At 41.9% G+C, this 21753-nt stretch overlaps 1 protein-coding gene across 1 annotated transcript in view; it reads left to right on the top strand.

Moving 5' to 3' along the window:
* Window positions 1-21753, top strand: part of SND1 (staphylococcal nuclease and tudor domain containing 1) — a gene marked incomplete in the record, with an annotated part of 3811866 nt that overhangs the window by 798475 nt on the left and 2991638 nt on the right.

Here is a 21753-nt window from a genome sequence, read left to right as displayed (position 1 = left end):
AATGTCTGCTTCGTTTCTGTTTAGCCAGGGCAGCACTGGTTCTCCCTCCTACTGAATGTGGTTAGAATAGACCCCGTACTAGTCACTGGACCTCTGACCCCTTGTTTTGTATTAAAAGGTTCACTTCTATGTACCAACCTGATGATTCTTAGGATTGCATCTTGAATAACTGAGGTGTATTCCTCTTTACACATACATTTTCTGAGGATGTGGTTTCTGTCATAAGGAAGGATAGGAAATAAGTATAATGAAGTCATACCTATTAAAAATGGGAAGAGATCCTCCCTTTGGTGCCAGAGGAAGGCACTGTAGTGTCCATTTTCCTCAAATACCTGTCAAACATTTACAAATCAGGACTGGTCCTGTCCCTTGTTGCAAGAGTCTGCAATTTGTCTGCCTGCTTTGGATTCCCCTCTTAATTTTTTGTTACCATAGGATCATTGGGACTTCTAATTTATTAATCTGTGATCATCTTTAAAAGCCTAGCCTTGTTTCCATGGCTGGTTTTTAGCCCTTAAATGTTGTGTATGAATAACCGAGTGGCAGAACAAGGATATCTTGGGACATTACTTGTTGCCCTTTTCCATAAGAGGACATGGGTGATAAGTCAGGGTAAATTTAATGTTTCCCATCTAGCCATCCAGATTTCATTTAAATGGAGTAAGAGAGGTGCTTTGTTTTATACAAAGTGGAAGATTGTTACATATTAAGAGGTATTCTCTGTGATAGATATTTATCCCTCCAATATGTCCAGTGTATGTTGCATACTCTTATTGCATATTTTTTGTTTTCCTATTATTGTAAATTGATGTATAACTGACACTGTTTAGTAGTATGTAGTGGAGCTTTTCTCTCCGGGCCTCCACTGAAAATGGACATATATCCAGCTGGACTAGCCCGGTAAACAAATGTAAAATAAATAAAAAAAATAAATGTTGTAGAAGAGATTGAGCTTCCTTGATGGGGTGTTTATGCTAATGCTGGATTTGCGAGTGTGTTGTAGGCTTGACACATGATAGTATTTGAGACTCCATACGTGAGGCAGAGTTTACCTCTTAGTAGACTGTATGATACTGAGAAAGACAAAGCTGTGAGACTGCATAGTTTTACAATTCAGGTTTTTTTTTGTTAGAAAGCATTGTGAAAATTTAGTTGTCAGGTGTTTGGACAGTTTCATTCCAAAAGGGGTAATTATATTAAATGCTTTGCCTAATGAGAGCAGAGTATAATTAAATAATTATATTCCAGGATGTGGATGCCATACCTTTAATTATAAACTGCGTGATGAAAAAGGACTTCCTTGCAATAGTGGCTATCTGATGATCGAAGGACAATTCATTAGTGGCTATCTGATGATCGAAGGACAATTCATTATTGACATAGGATTCCCAAATCTTTGAATACAGGTTCAATTTGCAGGGGAGTGTTGTCCGTGATTGTTCCAAGGGTGAGCCTCATCCAAGGATGCTGTTTTACATTCCTTAGCATTTAGCTGTAGTCCATGGTTTTGATACCAGCTATTTGTTTGGGAAATGCCTTCTTGAAGGATCTGTGTGTTCTCTAGTGGGTTTGGCACCAAGTTTAGTTATCTGCAAACTTAGCCTGCATACTTAGCCTTGGACCCTTCTCAATTGCTTTGACTTGTGAAAAGTAAATGCCAAAGAGTAGTGGCCCAAGAAGTGAATCCTGGAGTGCGTTGCTAGTGACAGGTCTTTTGGAGGAGGTAAACCTGCCCACTCTTAATTTTCTTGGTTCTGTTTGTAAGCCAGTTTGCTATCCAATGAGTTACATTAGGGTTTAAATTTAACTTGGAGAGTTACCTACAATGCTTGAATGTGATATAGTTTCAAATGGCTTTGCAAGGTCTAAATATGGGGTATGTACTGATTTGCCCCCATCCATTACTTCATTACCCTTCACAAAGAAGTTGACCAGGTTACTGGCTTGGGTCAAGAGTTTGTAGGTTGTGTCTTTATTAATTCCATAATTATCCTTTCAGGCGCCTTATAGATGTGACTGGTCAGGCTTAGTGCTGTATAATTATCCAGGATCAGTTGATGCCCCACCCTTGTGCAAGGGGATGACTGTTGCCATTCATCTGGCATGAAGCCTTTTTGAAGGCTGATATTTAAGTAATTTCTGTACGGAGTCTGATAAATCCTGTTTCATTCTGCCCAGTAGTAAGCTGCCCAGTATGTTTGTCCCCATGGCAGTAGTGTTTTGGGGGTCTGTATTAGAACATCAAAAGTTTAATGGTTCAAATTAGTAAAGGTCTACCTTTAATGATCAAAACATTAAAATTCTGAATGTTCAGAAAAAGTAAAAAATAAAATCTAAAGGGTGTAGGCAGGGGGGCAAGCCCCCCTGCACCCCCCACACCACCCGATACTTAAATATACCAACTCCAAGACCACACTACATTGAAGTAAACAGAAATCTCCCCTTACGGAGATTTCTGTTTACCCATTTGACGTTCTGCACTTTCGCTATTTACGTGTCGACTGTCTGATTCAACATTGTCTGCTTTCTAGAATATAATAGGTAACTGTGTTTTGGCCTTGGATAGTGCCTTGAGGCCTTGTTTTTGGGAGATTTGGGGAGGAGGTGTACATGTAGGATTGTGATCTGGAAATATAGGGTGGGAGAGGCAGGTGAAGTTTGAGGTACACTTATGTGCTAGTATTACCCATTTTCTCTGGATCAAAGTATGTGATAAGTTTTGCACAGTGTTGTGCATTGTTTCTGAAGTTTCTAACATAGTTAAAGATGGCTTTGTGGTTATCTTTCTTTGTGGCTGATTTGATCCAGGTTAGGAGTTCCCTGTGAAGTTTAGCAAGAACATTTGTAGCATATTGAGACTTCAGTTTAGTATTTTTTTTTTTTTATTATTATTATAAAACCTTTTTATGCTTGGATCCCATCGTAGAGATGGTTTCTTAAGTCTGGCATTGTATTTACTTTGGAGGGCAGCAGATGAAGAGATGCCAAATTTTGTGCACGGGTGAAAAATTCCACATATGCAGAAGGGTCGTCATGTTGGAAGGAGATTTTGAATTTAGTCTAGTTATCATTCGGTTTTAGCAGACTATCCTTTGCATAATCTCTGAATATTAAGTTGTTAGATTGTGCTTGTGGCTTCAGTCTTATTGTGAGTGTCACTGATTTTATGGCCTTATTTGACCAGGAAGGAAATTAAGTCCAGGATTTTATTGTTCCTGTTGGGGATGCAGACTAGCTGGCCCAGAGAGTTTGTATTTATGAAGTCTAAGTTTTTTGGCATACATGTTTAAGTTTGTACAGGTCTCATTATAACAATGCATCTTGGATATATGTTCATTTAATTATAGCTAAATTCTCCTGGCTGAGTTGGATGCTATTATCATCTGATAAGTACACTTTTTTGCACTGTGCTGTATTTGTATATAATTTCCTTTATTATTTATATATTTATTTTATTGTTTGTCCTTTGTCTGCACTGTTTGTTTTGTCCCCCCTCCTTCCCAACTGTTGTTGTCTTAAACTTGGTGGCTTTGGAATTGCCCGTCCCTGCTGTAAATCTGATTGTTTCTCAGGGTAACTCAGAAACTAGTTTCAGGTGGAGGGTTGTTGAGCCAGCCCATCTTAGGTGTTAAGTCATTCATTGTCTGAGCTGTATTTTCTGTGTTGCACTTTCAGTACAGACCTCACTTCCGTGAACTTGTGCAGAGCTGATATAACTAAATTCTGCTGGCTGAGTTGGATGCTATTACCATTTGATATTCCGAACTGATAAGTACACTTTTTTGCAACTCCATTTGCACTGTGCTGTATTTATAGATTTCCTTTATTATTTATATATTTGCTTTATTGTTTCTGTCCTTTGTCTGCACTGTTTTTGTCCCCCCCCCCTCCTTCCCAAGTGGTGTTGTCTTAAACTTGGTGGCTTTGGAATTGTCTGTCCTTGCTGTAAATCTGATTTTGGTCATTGCTCCCAGTCCAGTCTCATTTGATCTATCAACATAGTGCAGTGAGATCATTTGGGTAGGACTACCCCATTGCTTCATTGACTTTGAACACTCCTCACTGTCTTCTCATCACCTCAGCGTACTAAGTAGAGAGAGAGCATCTGGGAAGGCCAACCCTCTTAGTTCCCTAATCTTGAACTATCTTCAGTTTCCTCCCTCTCCACCTAAAAAAGGAAAATGCACTTTATTCAGCTGCTTTTACTGTGTTTGTGTTCTTCATACTTTATTACCTTATTTTTGCTGTGTGCTCTTAAGTGTTCAAGTGCTTTTATTCTGGTGTATTTATTACTGTTAGTAGCCTAATTAAATTCATCTGTTATTGTAAGCATTTTTAGCTTTGGTCTTAGCATTTGTGCTTCAGGCCAGTTACATTACATTTAAGAAGGTTCTTGTGGTCTACAGTCTTATGGACAAACCCTTATCGAAACCCTCTCTTCGTAAGTTTGCCCAGGCATTCAAAACACTGTCTAGACAATTCCCATCACTTTCTCTGGGCAACCTGGTTGACATGGGCATACTGAGACAGTGTAGCAGCTGCCTCATGTTTACTGACAACCCTCTTCACTTAGCACATAATTCTTCCACTTGCAAAAAATGCATGTACATTAGTAACCTGGAGTCCATGCTCTCTCACGCCACAGTCAGTAATCCTGACAAAGTGGAGATTAGCACAAACACCACACCACTCGCATCACACAGCCAAGCAAACACACACACACACACACACACACACACACACACACCTATGCAAAGGTCCTTAATGTAAACTTACCTCAACAGCAGAGACCACCAAAACACACTCCCAAACATTCCACACACAACACCAAACACATCACCCACAGCAGACAAATCACCAGTGTCTCACAAACACAGCCCATAAGGCAAAACAATAAACTGTTACAGCCCACAAGACCTAATAAACCAAACACACTAGTCACTGGTGACTCAGTTGTGAGATGAACTGATGTCCCCCTCACCAGGCTCGACATGAAGGTCACGGTTACTTGTCTGGTGCCAGAATCCACCACATAACGCAAGCACTTAAGTCTCAGTACAAGTACAGAGCTGTCATTGTACATGTTGGTTTGAATGACTTGAGACATACCTCCCTGGACTATATGAACAGAGACATGATTAAACTGAGTATGTGTTCCAGGCAGGTATGACCCTAACCCTAAGCAGCATCCTGCCTTCACCAAGAAAGATACCACAGTACCAACAAAAAATGATTGACTTCAGCAATTGGCTTCGTTTCGGGTGTCATTCCAAGGGGCTCCAGTATCTGTCTGCCTGGGATGACATGGTCGACAGGACTCGATGCTTTGCCAGAGATGGCTTTCACCTGTCACCACTGGGTTTCCGGATCTTGGCCAAGGCTCTCGCCTCCCCCATTGTTCCTTTTTTAGACAATGTCCCAAAGACAAACCTTCCAACTTAAAAGATCTGTCAAAAAGCAAATTGAGGGTCATGCTGCTTAATGTTAGGGGTCTTAACCTGAAAATAGACTCACTGGAGGCCCTCCTTGCACTGGAAGATGCTGATGTCTGTGCGTTCTTGAAAACTTGGTTCAAGGCTGCGGAGTGTACCCCTGCTTTATCAGGCTATACCTTATTCCACACATTCCGACTCCAAAATGAGGTTGGGAAGACTAAGGTTTGTGGTGTTTCTGTCTTCATTAAGGACAGGCACACTTCCAGACTTGTTTGACAGCGTGACGCACTGAAACTACTCCAGGTACAACTGACAAGTTGGCAAGACACTCATTCAAGTTATAGCTAGCTGTAGACACCCCTCCATAACTCAGGACACCCACTCCTCTTACTTGGATCTACCTGACTCCATCAAGGTACCCCCTAACACCCTGATCCTTGGTGACTTCAACTACCCCACCATAGACTGGGTGAACTATTTTTGCACTAATGCACACACTTAACGATTCTTTGACTTCATCAATTCTAATACACTACACCAGCTCGTCTCATCCCCCACAAGGGAGGAGATAACATTCTGGACTTGTTTCTTACCAACATGGGTGACTGATTTACCACTCCCATAGTATATTCTTCCCTGGTGAGATCAGATCATTGGACTGCCACATTCAAATCCCCCCCCCAACCATAATTGAGCTAAAAAACTTCTCAAAAGCTGATTACAACCTCCTAAGCGAAGGGTGTCTGTGGCTTCCCACCACCTCTCACCTCAGAGGATTCAGACAATTATGCTGAACAGTATGCCAATGCAGTATACAAACATCTGTGCAGTTGCAGTTACATGGACTCAGCCATACCCAACAGAACTAAAACCTGCTCCTCAAGGAAACAGACCTGTTTGGTGGACATCCTGTATTAACAGGCTTTACAACAAAAAGAAGAAACTGTTGTCCAAGGGTAAAAGGGAACACATTCCAAATTGGAAAAACTCCCTCCTTAGCCTCATCAAGCAAATTAGATCACTAGTGAAAACCTCCAAGGCCAATTATGAATCGAAACTAGCCTCCATAATGAAGGGAAACCATAAAGTCTTCAGTTACATCAGGAACCTCCTTGGCAAAGCCCAGGTTTGTTCTGAATTAGTACTTAACAGTATCACTTATACTGATCCTGTTGACTTAGCCAACCTGCTGGTGGATAGGTTCAGTGCAAACATCACCCCATGTCTCTCCCCACCAAGGCCCTTTCGACAACGCCTATACTTGTTCCTCTCCATAGATCGTGTTACTGGCCCTATCCAAGGCAAAGAACATGGCTTCCATGGGACTTGATGGTATCCCAGGATGTATTCTGCACCATGTCCAGCAAGAACTGGCTTCGCTACTGAGCACCCTATTCAACCACAGCCTCAGTACTGGCTTCATTCCAGCAGAGTGGAGAACTGCCATTGTCATCCCATTGCATAAAGGTGGTGCCGGTACTGACCCTGGAAACTATCGCCCCATTAGCTTGGCAAGTCTGATCTGTAAAGCCATGGATCGTATTATTATGGATTTCCTAAACAAGGACATAGGCAGTCTCCAAGCACTTGACCCCACCCAGTTTGGATTCATCAAGGGCAGATCTTGCCTGTTGAACCTGGTTGACGACTTTGACACTATCACCAAGGCCCCGGATGAGGGAAAGTCAGTACATACAGCTTACCTTGACTTGGCCAAGGCCTTTGACACAATCCCCCACTCGAGCATCAGCAAAAAACTAATGCAACTTGGCATAAATCCGTATCTCATCAGGTGGGTGGCTAATTGGCTGACCGACAGGACCCTCAGAGTCAAAATAGGCACCTCCACCTCCGAAAGCAGACCTGTCACTAGTGGAGTTCCCCAGGGATCTGTCCTGGACCCTACTATTTTGCATCTATTTCTTAGAGGTCCAGACAAAAGGCCTGTGGCTGACCAAGTTTGTGGACGACTGTAAGTTGGAAGCTGTCATTAACTCCCCAAATGATAACGTACTGCAAGAGGGTCTCACAGCAACTAATGACTGGTGCCAAAGTCATGGCCTCAAGCTAAGTGCAAAAAAAGTATCATCATACCATTCTGCAAAAACACAACCCGTGTTGATTTACTACATTAACTGCATCCTCCTAAGAACATAACCTATGGTGAGAGACCTGGGTACTCTGGTTGATAACACCCTCACATTCAACCATCATGTAGCAGCAGTGGTCAGAAAAGCCTTTTATTTGGTTCATCTCATAAATAAAGGGATTGCATCCAGAAAAAAAGAGGTTATTTCCTCTGTATACTCCTTCCCCCTCATTAGACCAGTAATTGAGTATAATGACCCATTTGGGATGTACTTCTCAATACATCTGCAGCAACTGGAAAGGCCACTGAAATACCTCAGAGAGAATCCATGGCCTCCAACACCTGTCCTATACTGACAGGCTCAAATCGCTATCACTCTACTCTGTATCATACAGATTTCTTAGGGGTGATCTGTGTCTTGCCTACAAGGCAGTCTTAGACCCTGCCCTACTAGAGATGCTCCATATCTGTAACTCCCCACGCACTACACTCTCAAAAGGCCTGAATCTAATATGCGACATCAACAAAACCTGTTCGAGAGCGAGGTTTGTCTCCTACAGGCTGCCCCGTCTCTGGAGTAGACTTCCCATACATGTCAGAGCACCTTGCTGACCCTCTTCAAGCGCAACCTTGAGTGGATGGGAAACCACAAATTTGTCCCAGAGGTTCCACCTGTGTCCCTCATTGACAGGGGCAACAGGTGCTGACTGAGGTTTCTTTTTGGGGATAAACTCTTGGCTTGGAAGGGCCCCAGGGCCGTTAGCCTAGTTACCCCCTATGATCCTAAAAGTGGAAAGTTGCAGGTAAAACAATTTTATTAGCAGCATGGTGGTGCAGTCTAAGAAATTAAGGGAAACGGTTTTAGCAAACTTGGAGGATCTATTAAACACACAAGTAGCTAGCAACCAATGAATGCACAGTGTAAGTGCTTTTAACTGAAACTAATAAAATGTGGAAAATGAGGCAAAATCACAGGAAAAAGTGATTAGTTGTAAGAAGGTACTAACCAGTTTATAAATGGACAGGCAGCTGTTTAAAACACAACGCCATTGACTTTAGTCACACACACACACAGTCAAAAGTTATACAATTTGATAACATAAGCAAAAAATAGTGAGAAACACCAAAATAAATTTAAGGACAGCAAAGCTACTTAAGTATTTGGTTATTATATGGAGTTTGTCTGGAAAAGCAATTCCAGTAAAGCAGTTTCTTAAAGGTGGGAGGTATTGCACCTTAAGTCTCCCAAGAAAATGAGCTCTCCACCATTGTGTTGAAGTTAATTTTACCATGTTTGAGTTCGTTGCTGGTGCACCCCTCAGGTACCTGAACTGCAAATACTGCCTTTTTAGTGGCCATTTTATCCAGAAGAATGTTTAGAAACTGCAGTCCATCTGATGTAAACACACATCATATTCCATAAGGTTAGGTTAACAGCTGTCACTAATCCCACTTCATGGCCAGAGTGGTGACAGAACCTTCCCTAAATCAGGTCATTAACCTTATGTTCTATCCTACTGCACAGAGCCAACAGGGAAAAGATCATAGAGACCGTGGGTTTGCAGAGGCAGCTGAGAGTCTATGCTGCAAGGACTAACAGAGGAAATCGGATGAATTTTTCACATTAGTTGCAAAAGGGTAAAGAAGACAGGGCTGTCTCTAAACAAGCCGCCTCATAACAGCTAACTCACTGCACCTGCTTTTGTTACTTCTTTCTTGGCAAGAGGACAGGTGAGAGCCAATTCTGCAAGAACCACAGCAGCCAATGCTAACTTCCTTTATGTCAACATCTGTCATTTGAAAGCTACTACCCGGTCATCTCTTCACACCTTCTCCAAGCATTATCACCTGGGCATCACCTCTAGATCCAAGGCAGGATTTGCTGTTGTCATACAGTCTACTACAAACGGATTGTATTAGTCTGTCAACCAAGAATCTATTTATAATCTGTCACCCACTTGCTTACAAGTTGAGAATCTTCCCATGTATTATCAGTGTACACAGCATCATTATGTTGAACTTGCCATAATTTTAGTTGTTCAAAAATGTATATAATTCCCTCCATCAGCCCCTTTTCCTTTGCTGTGGGAATCCTGGAGTTGAGATGGGGATACCCAGTCATCTGTCCCTTTACCTGGTCTCTCTCTTGCTGCTATTATAATACACTGTTCCTCCTCAGGCTGAACTAGTATCTGCAGTGAGCATAAGGGGTTCTTCTGGTTGGGCTGACCTTCTCGGGGGTTTAAATCCGTCTGGAAGGCTCATGCTTTGGTCTCAGCCCTGTTGGGCAAGAAATAAGTTGTCACGGGTAACATCCCTCTTAACACCACAAATCTGCTGACATCCTTGTGCAGAAGGTGTCCACCTATTTTTAGAGGTCTGTGATGTAAATCAGTATTGCAGCAATGAACAAATTCAAATGTCTAGATGTTAAGTTGTCTATCTCGCCTTCATTCTTGCTGGATGGGTTCGGAGCCGACCTCTGCTCCGACTCGGCCACTCTAAAAGCTCGAGAGTTGGTTCCACCGGCTCGAGGCTGCCCCTATATCCCACAATGCTAGGCGTGAATTACCTCAGATCTCGTTTGCCGCTACAGCGATCGAGGTGTTTTTCTACCGGCTCCAGGTTAGTGAAAGTTAGATTAGTTTAAATACTTTAAACTTAGGCTAGCTTAGTGTATTTCTTTTACCCTTAGTGTAGTGGATATTATCCCTTCTACTTTTTATCCAGCCCCTTTTTTTCTCAAGAACTTATAAGTTCTTTCCCTAGGCCTTCGGGCCCTTCCTTCCCTTCCTTAGGGTGTGTATGTGTTGGTTAGGAAGCTTTAACTTAACTTACTTTTCAAAGTTTAGTTTAAGTAATTCCTTTTAGACTTCTATCAGTGTAATCTGTGTGTGTGTGTTTCTGTGTGTGATTACACTTCGGTTCCTTGAGTATGTCCAAGGATTCAAAGGTCTCAGGCTTCAAGAAGTGTGACTCGTGCTGTCAGAAAATGTCTCTGACAGACGGTCACACTTCTTGTGTGTATTGCCTGGGACCTTTACACCTGCAGGACTCTTGTGCTGTATGCCATGGCTTCAGCCCTAGAGTCCTGCAGGAAAGAAGAAACAAACTCATTTTAAGGGGTTTGCTTAAGCCTGAAGGTTCCCTTTCTGTGACATCGGGGAAACCTTCTAAGGCTTCCAAGACCTCGGCTCCAGCTTCAGAGTCGAGGCCTAAGGCTTCGAAGCCTACTGCTTCATCGGCTCCGGCTGGAGCCGATGAGTCTTTGACTGCAGTATCTGTGGTTCCCTCGGCTCCGGCCGGAGCCGAGGCATTAGAGATTCCTGGGTGGCTCGATCAGACCATCGGAGCCGACATCTAGAAAGAGATCGAGGTCACCGTCCCTTGGCTCCGTTCATTCGGCTCCAGCGTCTCCCTTGCTGTCTGAACGGAGCCACAGATCTCACTCCTCCAGGTCATCGAGGCTCTCAGATCACGACCTCCAGAGGGTAGTGAGTCGACTTTTAAAGTCCGAGGCACTGGCCCAAATGCTCCAGAGCCCGACTCATCAGTCGATGCCTCAACTTATTCCTATAAATATTCCTCCTCCGACTCCTTTGAGCTCGGAGCCGGGGCGTCTCGGGACCGAGACTGTGGTAGCGTCGGAGCCGATACAATTGTCTTCGGCTCCGTCGTCGGCTCCGATTTCTTCCTTTGAAGAATCTTGGCGCCAAGCTTCCCTCGTCGGCTCCGAGGGGGTGAGTGGCATCGGACCCTTGTCCGACCCCCCTCTCCCTCTCGGTGCTTCGGCGCTGGTGAGTTCGGATCCGACATCGGCCTCGGAGCCATCTCTGTCGGTGCCGAGGGAGGTTCTCAGCTTCTCTGAGCGGGGACCTCTGGCTCTGCCAGACAGGGGTGCGTTCGAGGTCATGCGGAGTGTGTTGGAACCTTGTTAGACTCCACAGTCGGCTCCGTCCACCCCTCCCTCTTCGGTGCCTTTGGTTATGTCGACTCACTCCCTCATCCCAGACCGCAGAGAGCCAGCTCCTCAAGAATCCCCTGTGGGGATCTCATCCTCTTCCGAGGCCTCCCCTGAATTGGCAGGGGAGCCCCCTAGGAAGAGAAAGTGTAAGAGGAAGCACATAGACTCACCTGAGTCTGTCACCTCTGACACAGATTTAGAGGATTCCAAGGGTTCCCCACGTTCCCCGTCTGAAGATGTCTCTCTCGCAGACATTCTAGAGATCCTGAAACAGAGGGGAAATTGGCCAGCCCTTAACCCTTCGGAGGATGAATCTGTGTATCTTGAGGCGTTTGGCTCGCCCTTCCACCTCCTGGGTGTCCCCCTTTGATCCCTCATGCAGGTGGTGGCAAAGAAGGCCTGGGCGGCTCCTGATTCAGTGGACCCTACCCCCAGGAGACCTTCCAAATTTATAACAGCACCAACTGACAAACAATTTCTCACAAAAGGTGTTTCTGTGGATGCTATGGTGGTAGCTGCTGCCACCAAGAAGGAACTAGCTGATCCTTCAGTGCCTGTTCATCCCCCTAACAAAGAATCTCGGTCTATGGACAGGTATGGGAAGCGGATGTTCTCGTCAGCGACCTTTGCAATGCGTTCGCTGAACTACCTATGCCATTTCACCCGTCTCCAGAGACTTGATCAAGGAAGCGAGTGAGATGTTAAAGGATACTACAGCTGCAGATTTTCAGGACAAAATGAACACCCAGCTGACTACCCTTAATTCGATAGCTAACTCCTCCATGCGCCTCCTTTCATATGCGGCTGATGGAGCGAGTAGGGCCGCAGGGACAGGTGTTGCCTTACGCCGGCATGCCTGGATGCGACAATGTAATTTTGCGGACCCCTTTAAAACGTCTTTCACTAATTCCCCGTTCGATGGATCATCTCTTTTTGGTCCTCAAGTGAAAGAAACCTTGACTAGGTGCGAGACGGATGGCAAAACTCTATCTGCTGTCGGAGTCCGTTTTTCTACTCCTTCTAGACCTTACCCCAAAGGCCAGAAAAGTGGAAAAATGTGGTTCCGCAAACAATCTCAAGGGAATTTGCCTGGCGCACAGAGTCGGTTCCCTCCAGAGGCAGAGGAGGAACAATAATGGTAGGCGTCGCCCTAGAGGCAGAGGGCCGCCAGAACCAGGGCAATCGAGAAACTTTTCCGATAAGCCCTTTCAGCATCCCTGAGGTGTTGCCCAACTGTCCACCTTCGGAGGCAGTCGGGGGAAGATTGTCACTGTACCCAGAAGCCTGGCTATCCCTGACTCAAGACAAATGGGTACAGTCCATCATTTCGAAGGCTATTCCATTCCCTTGATTCGCATCCCAAACCAATCAAAAAAATCCCTTCCAGATGTTCCACCCGCTCAAAGGGATCTTGCAGCTTTGGAAATTTCAAAGCTGCTTGTAAAAAGAGCAATTCAACCAGTTCCAGCAGACCAACTAGGATCCGGAATCTACTCCAGGTTCTTTTTAGTTCCAAAGAAAACAGGGGATTGGAGACAAATTTTGGATCTCAGTATCTTGAACAAGTCATTCAAGAAAACTAGATTTCGGATGGTCACGCTGCAGTCCATCCTCCCTCTATTGGGAAAGAAAAACTGGATGTGCTCTATAGATCTTCAGGATGCGTACTATCACATAAAAATGAACAGACGCTCCAGAAGATTCCTCCGCTTCAGGCTGGGAACCAGTCATTTTCAATTCAGGGCCCTGCCCTTTGGTCTCACCACTGCCCCCCGGGTGTTTACCAAATGCATGGCAGTGGTAGCTTCTCACCTGAGACGTCAAGGATTCCAGGTGTTTCCATATTTGGACGACTGGCTCCTCACAGCTCCCACCAAGCATCTTCTTCTAATGGCCAGGGACTACACCTTTCGCATTTGTCAAAAGTTAGGCATTTCAATAAATTGCGAAAAGTCTGTTTTGTCGCCTTGTCGTACTATTACCTTCATAGGCGCAAATCTAGACACAGTCAACATGTCTGCGAGACTAACACATCAGAGAATAGCAGACATACACAAACTGGTCTCGCTCCTCTTCAGCAGCAACAGAATCAAAGCCAGATTAGTTCTGAAAGTGTTGGGGATTATGGCGGCTGCCATACCTCGGCTTCCATTAGCCAGATTCCACATGAGAATCCTTCAATGGATGCTATTCACGCAATGGTCATACCAGCAACTTCCGATGTCCCACACCATTATGATCACGCGAACATGCAGAAATCACCTTCTGTGGTGGATGTCTTCCCCTCAGCTCTTATTGGGAAGACCCTTTGTTCCTTCCCCTCCGGTTGCTACTTTGACAACGGACGCCTCCCTGATCGGGTGGGGGGGGCATTATCAGGGCAGAACTGTCCAGGGCACTTGGCAACCAGACGAATGCCACTTGCACATAAATGTTCTAGAGATGAGAGCAGTGCTTTTAGCGTTGCAAGCCCTTCAAGACTCTCTTCCCTTGGGAACGATAGCAATTCAGTCGGACAATTTGTCCGTAGTGTGGTATATCAACAAACAAGGCGGAACCAGGTCCTACCCCCTGTGTCGAGAAGCACTCAGACTGTGGCAATGGGCGATTTCTTCTCAGCGTTTTCTGATAGCAACGCACATCCCGGAAGTCCAATCAAATCGGACAAGTTGAGCAGAGCTATCCTCATGCCTCACGAGTGGTCTCTGAAAGATTCTATTGTGAGAAAAATTTTTCTCAAGTGGGGTCAGCCTTGCTGCGACCTTTTTGCTACTCCCCAAAACAGCAAGTGCAAGATTATTTCACCCTATTCCGCTACCAGGCCAGCCCAGCAGAGGCGCTCTAGTCCAAGTTTGGACCAGGGGACTTCTTTATGCATTTCCTCCCTTCCCACTAATCTCTCAAGTGATACAGAAAGCTATCGCTCAGAAGGCCTCGTTGATCCTCATTGCTCCTTACTGGCCTCGACAGGTTTGGTTCCCCTTTCTACGTCAATTTCTGTTGGAGCAACCTTGGCATCTGGACCTAGTTCCAGATCTTTTGATCCATCAGTCGGGTCAGTTTCATCGCTCCCTTCCCTCTCTGAACCTCACTGCTTGGTTCCTCCAATTCCAACATTAGCCAGGCTTCCTCAAATATCTCACTCTGTTCGAGATATTTTGATAGCTTCCCATAAATCTTCCACTAGAAAGATTTGAGTAAGTGGAAGCGTTTAAGCCTGTTGGGCTCAAGGAAGGGATATAGATCCTTTCACTGCTTCCATCCAAATGGTCCTTGATTTTCTAGCTGAACTCTTTCATGCAGGTTCATCTCCTTCTACTCTTAAAGTTCAACTGGCAGCTATTTCTAACTTTCATGTGGGCATTTCAGAGTCTGCCATAATGTCCCACAAGCTTTGCAAAGCTTTTTTGAAAGGAGTTTTTCTACTCAGACCTCCTATAAGAAATCCTCCTCCTCCTTGGGACCTAAATTTAGTTCTTAGTTCTTTGATTCTTCCCCCTTTCGAACCTGCAGTCTCCTGTTCTTTAAAATTGCTATCATGGAAGACTCTCTTTCTGGTAGCTATTACTTCAGCTAGAAGAGTTTCAGAACTTCATGCACTCAGCTGTCGACCTCCTTATCTGTTGTTTCATAAGGACAGGGTATCTTTACGAACCAACCCGTCCTTTTTACCTAAGATAGCCTCGACGTCTAACCTGAATCAAAGCATTGGACCTCCCTGTGTTTTTTCCAGAATATTCTAATAGGTCTGAACAAAAATTGCATTGGCTAGATGTTGATCGTCAGTTAAGGTACTATTTGGATAGAACCAAACAATTCCGAAAATCTGACCAGCTGTTTGTCTCCTATGCAGAAGGCAGAAAGGGACTTTCAGTTTCAAAGGTATCATTATCTAGATGGCTAACATCTCTGATTTCCCTTGTTTATGAAATAAGACACCAAAAGCTGCCTAACAAACCTAAAGCCCATTCCACCAGAGCTTTGGCTACTTCTATAGCCTTCCAAGATAGACTGCCTATTGACACCATTTGTGCAGCGGCTACTTGGGCTACTCCTCACACTTTCGTTTCTCATTATAAGTTGGATTTAGCTTCTAGGCATAGAGCTAACTTTGGTTCCACTGTTCTCAAGAGTCTGTTCCGTTAGGCCACCTGGGACAAGGTGCTAGGGACGCGGTCCCATCCAGCAAGAATGAAGGCGAGATAGACAACAACATATAGAAGTTATGTTCTTACCATAACGTTCCATGTTAGTTGTCTTCTTCTCGCCTTCTTTCTTCCCCACCCTCCTTCCCCCTGGCCTGGACAGATCTAGAGGAGTTTGATTGTGACCTCTCTTTCTACCACCTCTTTACGATAGGTATATGCTCTGCTGTGCATATTTCCTAGAGTCAGGCTTAGGTCACCCTTTCTCTTCCCTTTGTGTTTAGAGGTGGAAATTTTCCAGTATTCCTGGTTATATATTTTTAGCTGGGCCTAGCTCACAAACGAGATCTGAGGTAATTCACGCCTAGCATTGTGGGATATAGGGGCAGCCTCGAGCTGGTGGAACCAACTCTCGAGCTTTTAGAGTGGCCGAGTCGGAGCCGAGGTCGGCTCCGAACCCATCCAGCAAGAAAGAAGGCGAGAAGAAGACTAACATGGAACGTTATGGTAAGAACATAACTTCTATTTATGGACAACCTTCTAACATAGCAGTACTTTCTTGATTTGCACATTTTACTGCTCCCTTTACTGTCATGAGATCCTCCATAAAACTACTTTTACTTGCTTTATTTGGTAGCATTGCATTTCCCCATGTTTGTGATGTAGGTTCAGGAACAAAAATTTACTTAGAGGCAAGAAATTTTCTCCGAGATCTTGCTTTACTCGAAGAGGTTGCTGCTGCTGCTGCTGCAGTATTCCTATCTATGCATTCATATAACCTAACAGTATGACAGAACACCACTGATGTGGGGAAGGTGAAAAGTTGGTGCTTCAGTACATGTGCACGCTTGCATGCATGCGTGCGTGTATATGGGGAGAGGGAATTCCCATGGGTGGATGAGTGTTCTTTTGCACATTTGAGGCTGTGCTCTACCATCTGAATGGCTTGACCGGCATGCTTCTTGGTCAGCTCTCCGTATATTCATAAATGTTTGGAATAGTGAGCTCCAGTAGTTTGGAAGAGTAGTGTCATCATAAAATAGTAAAGGTACTTTCAAATCATGATTTTGGCTGTTGAAAACCCATGGAATTGAAGTGGTGAAAGGCTACAAGGGAAGCTCACATAAAATGGTTTTCAGTGCTAGGCAAACAAGAACCCAGCATGGACTGCCAAGTTCTTTGGTACCGTTTCATCAGCACTTCAGAAATTAAATAATTTTGTTTTACTTTATTTACTTTACTATATTATAAACCATGTTAAAGCTTTGTTTAGGAAAAAAACTTTCTATAAAATAACATTTTGTATAAAGTCATTTTCTTGTGGTAATGTAAATTATAGGTTACTGACTGTAACGATTGCATTTTTTTAATTTGCTTTACAGCACTAAACCTGTTAGAATCTGTTTATTGTAACGCTTGACGCATTTTTTCTTGTAAGTGTTTTTCAGATTTTAAAAAACGAAACGCTACCAACTCATGAACAATGAAAACTTAAAAAAAAAAAAATGTGAAGTTTGACCCACAAATGACTGTCCACACAGTGATTAAGCGCTTTTTCGTTCAATATGAACGAACTTCTTCAGAATAAATTTATTTATTTGTATTTAAATGGTGGGTTGAAATTTTGTTCTGAAGTTCTTTTTTTTTTTTTTTTTTTTTACTACCATCTTTTACAAGGAAACAAATGTGTGCTGCCTTCAGTGGCTTGAGTGTGTGTTTTGCTTAGGCGATTGCTACTGCACTTATAACAGAAACTGTTACCAGGCTTTCTTCTTCATGCATGCCTGTACTTATCAGCATTACTTAATAATAAACTTGGAATCAGTTTAATGTTTACTGGGAAAAGAGAAGTCTTGGATTTACATTAACTGATTTTTCAGCCTTCCTGTTGCTAGCTACAGCTGAAAAAAAGCCCATGTGATCTTGTCCACTTGTCAAAAAAGCTGCAGCTAGATTGAGAACCTGCAGGTGTCTGCTTTTTTGTCATAGTAGTCCATCTTTAAGATTATAAGGTTGACTTTTCACATGTTGGTCATTGTGGCATTCTGTCAGTCATTATGATGCTGTGTGTGTGTGTGTGTGTGTGTGTGTGTGTGTGTGTGTGTGTGTGTGTGTGTGTGTGTGTGTGTGTGTGTGTGTGTGTGGTCTCCCTTTGTTTTAAGTTAAATGATGTGCAACTGAAAGTTTTGGTGACCATGGTATAACTGAGTTGCTGATCAAGACAAAATGATTGCCCTTCAAGTAGTGGAGAAATGTGAAAACGCAGCAGAAGAAATACTTCTGCCATAGCAGCATTATCTAGTTCAAATAACCATACAAGGAAGTTCGCAGATCTAAAACTGACTTGACATTTTCTTGTGTGGTATTAATGAAACACTGGTCAAAAATTAGAAGTGGTGTACTATAGCATTTACTTTACTATTTCCATAGTCATTAACACATGTAAAAACTTACCACTTGGAAGTTGTTTGCAGTCTGATTTGTTTATTGAGAACATATATATACAGTGCCACACCAGGGTTAGCAGAAGGTAATGCTTAATTTGACTGTTATTGGCCTGTGGTAGCAGCTTGTTAGGAATGTAGTTTCTGTAGTGCATAATTTGCAACTGAGCAGTAGCAAAGCATTCCACTTGTGTACCCATTAACCAGTTAATCCTACTAGTTATAAGGGCTGTTTTGTGAGCCCTTTGTGGTTACTTTTATTTTGTGTGTTGTGCTGTCACTGCTGCTGAGAGATCCTCTGAGGTGTGGCTGAAAAAAAAAGAAAAGAAAAACACTTATGGCCAGGTTAAGAAATATTTAAATGTAATTGAAGAGTCACACAGTAGGCAAATGGAGACTTGACAGTATTGTGACAAGACTACAAGGTGAAAGCCTTAATCCTCTCTATTGAACTGTCATTTTTCCCCTTTTTAAGGATCCTGCTCTAGCGACCACTTCACCATTTTATTCTGATATCTTAGTGTCCAACATTTGTCACACACATCTAGTCATGACAGCTTATGATGTATCCAGTAACCTGGACTTGTCTGTTCGCTCTCCATGTGGAAGGATCCATTTGTGAATTTCAATATTTTGTGCTTAGGTGGTCCTTGTGTCCAAATTATACCTTTTACTAGCATTTTTTTTTAATTCTTTTAGTTTTGCATGCAAGTCAAAAACTTCAGGAATTAGAATGGCATTCTGACTGAAACGGACCACTTTTATTGGTTAAAAGTTGCTTACCTAAGGCTCACCTTGCCTTTAGCATGTCAGCCTTGTATGTGGAGTTTGAGAATTCGTGCAGCTGAGAGCTGTAACACCTGGGATGTTATTCATGTTTCACTGTTGCAGTCATCACATTTGGGTTATCTGCTTGCTGTAGCCCTCAATCGGCCTGATTATCAAAGTCTTGGGTCCTGCGTCGGTTGCTTTCTCATCTTCCATGACGTCAGGGGTATAAAGCATGCAGCCGACGCTATTACAGCAGTCTTTCTTGCCGTGCGGTGCCTGAAGCAGAAGCAGTTCACAAGTGCCGGTCAGCTGAACAACTGCTGGTGGCATTTGCTGCAGGGGCAGAGGGGAAGGCTATTTCAAAGCAAACCATTTATAAATTTCTGCTATAAGCACCATGAAAAACCTATCCCACAGGGGATTAGACCACATTCAACCAGGGCTGCATCTACCTTTACAGCCTTCCTCGGTGGTATCCCTACCAGGGACATCCTAGAAGCTTCTACCTGGAGTTCTGTACATACTTTCACCAAGCATTACCATTTGACAATTTTCTCTAAATCCAGAGCTTGCTTTGCCACTGCAGTCTCAGATACTTAATGTTATCAGCTCTATCTTAGCTTTGTTCTCATAATAAACATGATGTTGTGTGAATACCAAAAGTGTTTAGCATATATGTTATTTTTTAGTGTTTTTTCTCTATGTGAAGTTTTTGTTCAGCTTTTGTTAGGATCCTTTGTGTGGTTTTTTGGTTTAAAATATTTTTTTGATAAAAAATGTGTGGAAATTAATTTTTTTTTTTCTTTTATGATAAAAATAGTGTTTGTTTTTTTTTGTTTTTTTGTTTTTTTTGTTTTAAAGAAAAAAATGTATATGTTTTTTTGAAAAAGTGGAAAAAAAGTTTGTTTTTAGTTTTGTATTTGATATGAAGAGTATGAGAAAAAAAAAATTTTTGAAAAAAAAAAAGAAAAAAAAAAAAAAAAAAAAAAAAAAAAAAAAAAAAAGAGTTTTTTTTTCCAAGAAAGAAAGAAAAAGAAAAAAAAAAAAGAAAGACAAAAAAAAGAAAAACCAAAGAACCCAAAAAGAAAAATTTATGAAAAAAAAAAGAACCCAAGAAAAGAACCCCAGAAAAAGAAAAAACAAGAAAACAGAAAAAAAAAAAGCCCAGAAAAAGAATAGACAAAAAAGAACAGAAAAAAGAACAAACAAAAAACCCCAAATTCTGAAAAATCTCTTAAGAAACCAAAACCCCTGAAAAAAAAAAAAAAAAAGAAAAAAAAGAACAAAAAAAAGTGAAAGCCCAAAACACAGAAACCCAAAAAGAAAGAGCCAGCAAAGAATCTGGAAAGGCCAGAAGCAGCTGCCAAGCCAAAGCAGAAGAAAAGCACAAAAGGGCAGCTAAAAAAGGGCTGTACATACACTAGGCTCAGGTGCAGAGCTGGGGAAAAGCAACATACAAAGCAGAAACAAGAAGCAGGAAAAGCAATAAAAAAAAAACAGGCTGGCACACATACAAAAAAAACAGAAAAAAAGGAAAACAGAAGGGAAAAACAGAGAAGAGATAAAATTAATAAAGAAACTAGAAAAAAAGAAAAAAAAAAAAACAGTATGTTGTATGAAAAACAAAAAAATAAAAAGGAAAAAAATATGAAAAAAATGAATTGTATAAGAAATATAAAATAAAAGTGAAAAGAAAAAGAAAAAAAAAAAAAAAAAAAAAAAAAGATAAAAAAAAAAAAAAAAAAAAAAAAGAGATATTTTTGAAAAAAAAAAAAGAAAATATAAAAAAAAAAAAAAGAAAAGAAGTATAAAAGAAAAAAAAATATATAAGAAAAAAAAAGGAAAAATATAAAAAAAAAAAAAAAAAAAGGAAAAAAAAAAAAAAAGAAAAAAAAAAAAAAGAAAAAAAAAAAAAAAAAAGAAAAAAAAAAAAAAAAAAAAAAAAAAAAAAAAGAAAATAACAAAAAAGAAAAAAAAAAAAAAAAAAATAACAAAAAAAAAAAGAAAATAAAAAAGAAAAAAAAAAAAAAAAAAAAAAAAAAAAAAAAAAAAAAAAAAAAAAAAAAAAAAAAAAAAGAGAGAGAGAGAGAAAAAAAAATAAAAAAAAAAAAGTAGAAAAGAAAGAAAAAAGAAAAAAGAAAGAAAGAGAGAGAGAGAGAGAGAGAAAGAGAGAGAGAGAAAGAAAGAAAAAAGAAAGAGAGAGAAAAAAAAAAGAAAAGAAAAAAAGTCTGATCCTCCCCTAATACTGACTAATAGATGACAACTTTCTGTCCTCCTTTATTCTTTTCTCTGTACATAATATGTAACAATCAGACTGATAGAATAGCTCACAAACACAGACTGCTGCATAGCCTCAATATGATAAATAACAAAAGACTATTGACTCTGAATTGTCCTTCTGCTATGATACATGAAACTAACTGACACTACCCAATGCCCTGATAACAAATAATAGCTCACCAATCACTGACACTGATGACAAAAAAAAGACACACAAAAACCCAGCCCACCCCCGCCACAGGCAGGAGAAAACAGCTGGGCAAGCAGAGCCAGCAAGAGACAGAGAGGCAAGCAGGGCAAGACAAGACACAGACCCAGAGACAAACAACCAGGACACAGGGAAAAAACAGAACAGAGGCAAAAAACCTGTATTTTTATTTGGAGGCATGAAGAAGAAAAAACTCAGGAAACAAAACAGGACCAGGCACAGAAATGAGACACATAAGTTGACACCAGGACACAAGGCAGGTCTGGCAAAACAAGCATGGAGAGCAACAGAAAGCCCACAAAAGAAACAGATAGAAGAGAGAGAAGAAGACAGAAAATGATCCAATGGAAACATACATGGCAAAGGATTACATAGGCACTGAGCAGACAACATGGATACAAACTAAAAGAGACTCCA

This window comes from Protopterus annectens, chromosome 11.part0 (genome assembly GCF_019279795.1).
Source record: "Protopterus annectens isolate FY-2018-M chromosome 11.part0, PAN1.0, whole genome shotgun sequence".
NCBI lineage: Eukaryota > Metazoa > Chordata > Ceratodontiformes > Protopteridae > Protopterus > Protopterus annectens.
The sequence above is the reverse complement of the archived record's forward strand: the minus strand, read 5'-3'. Positions and strand labels throughout refer to the sequence as shown.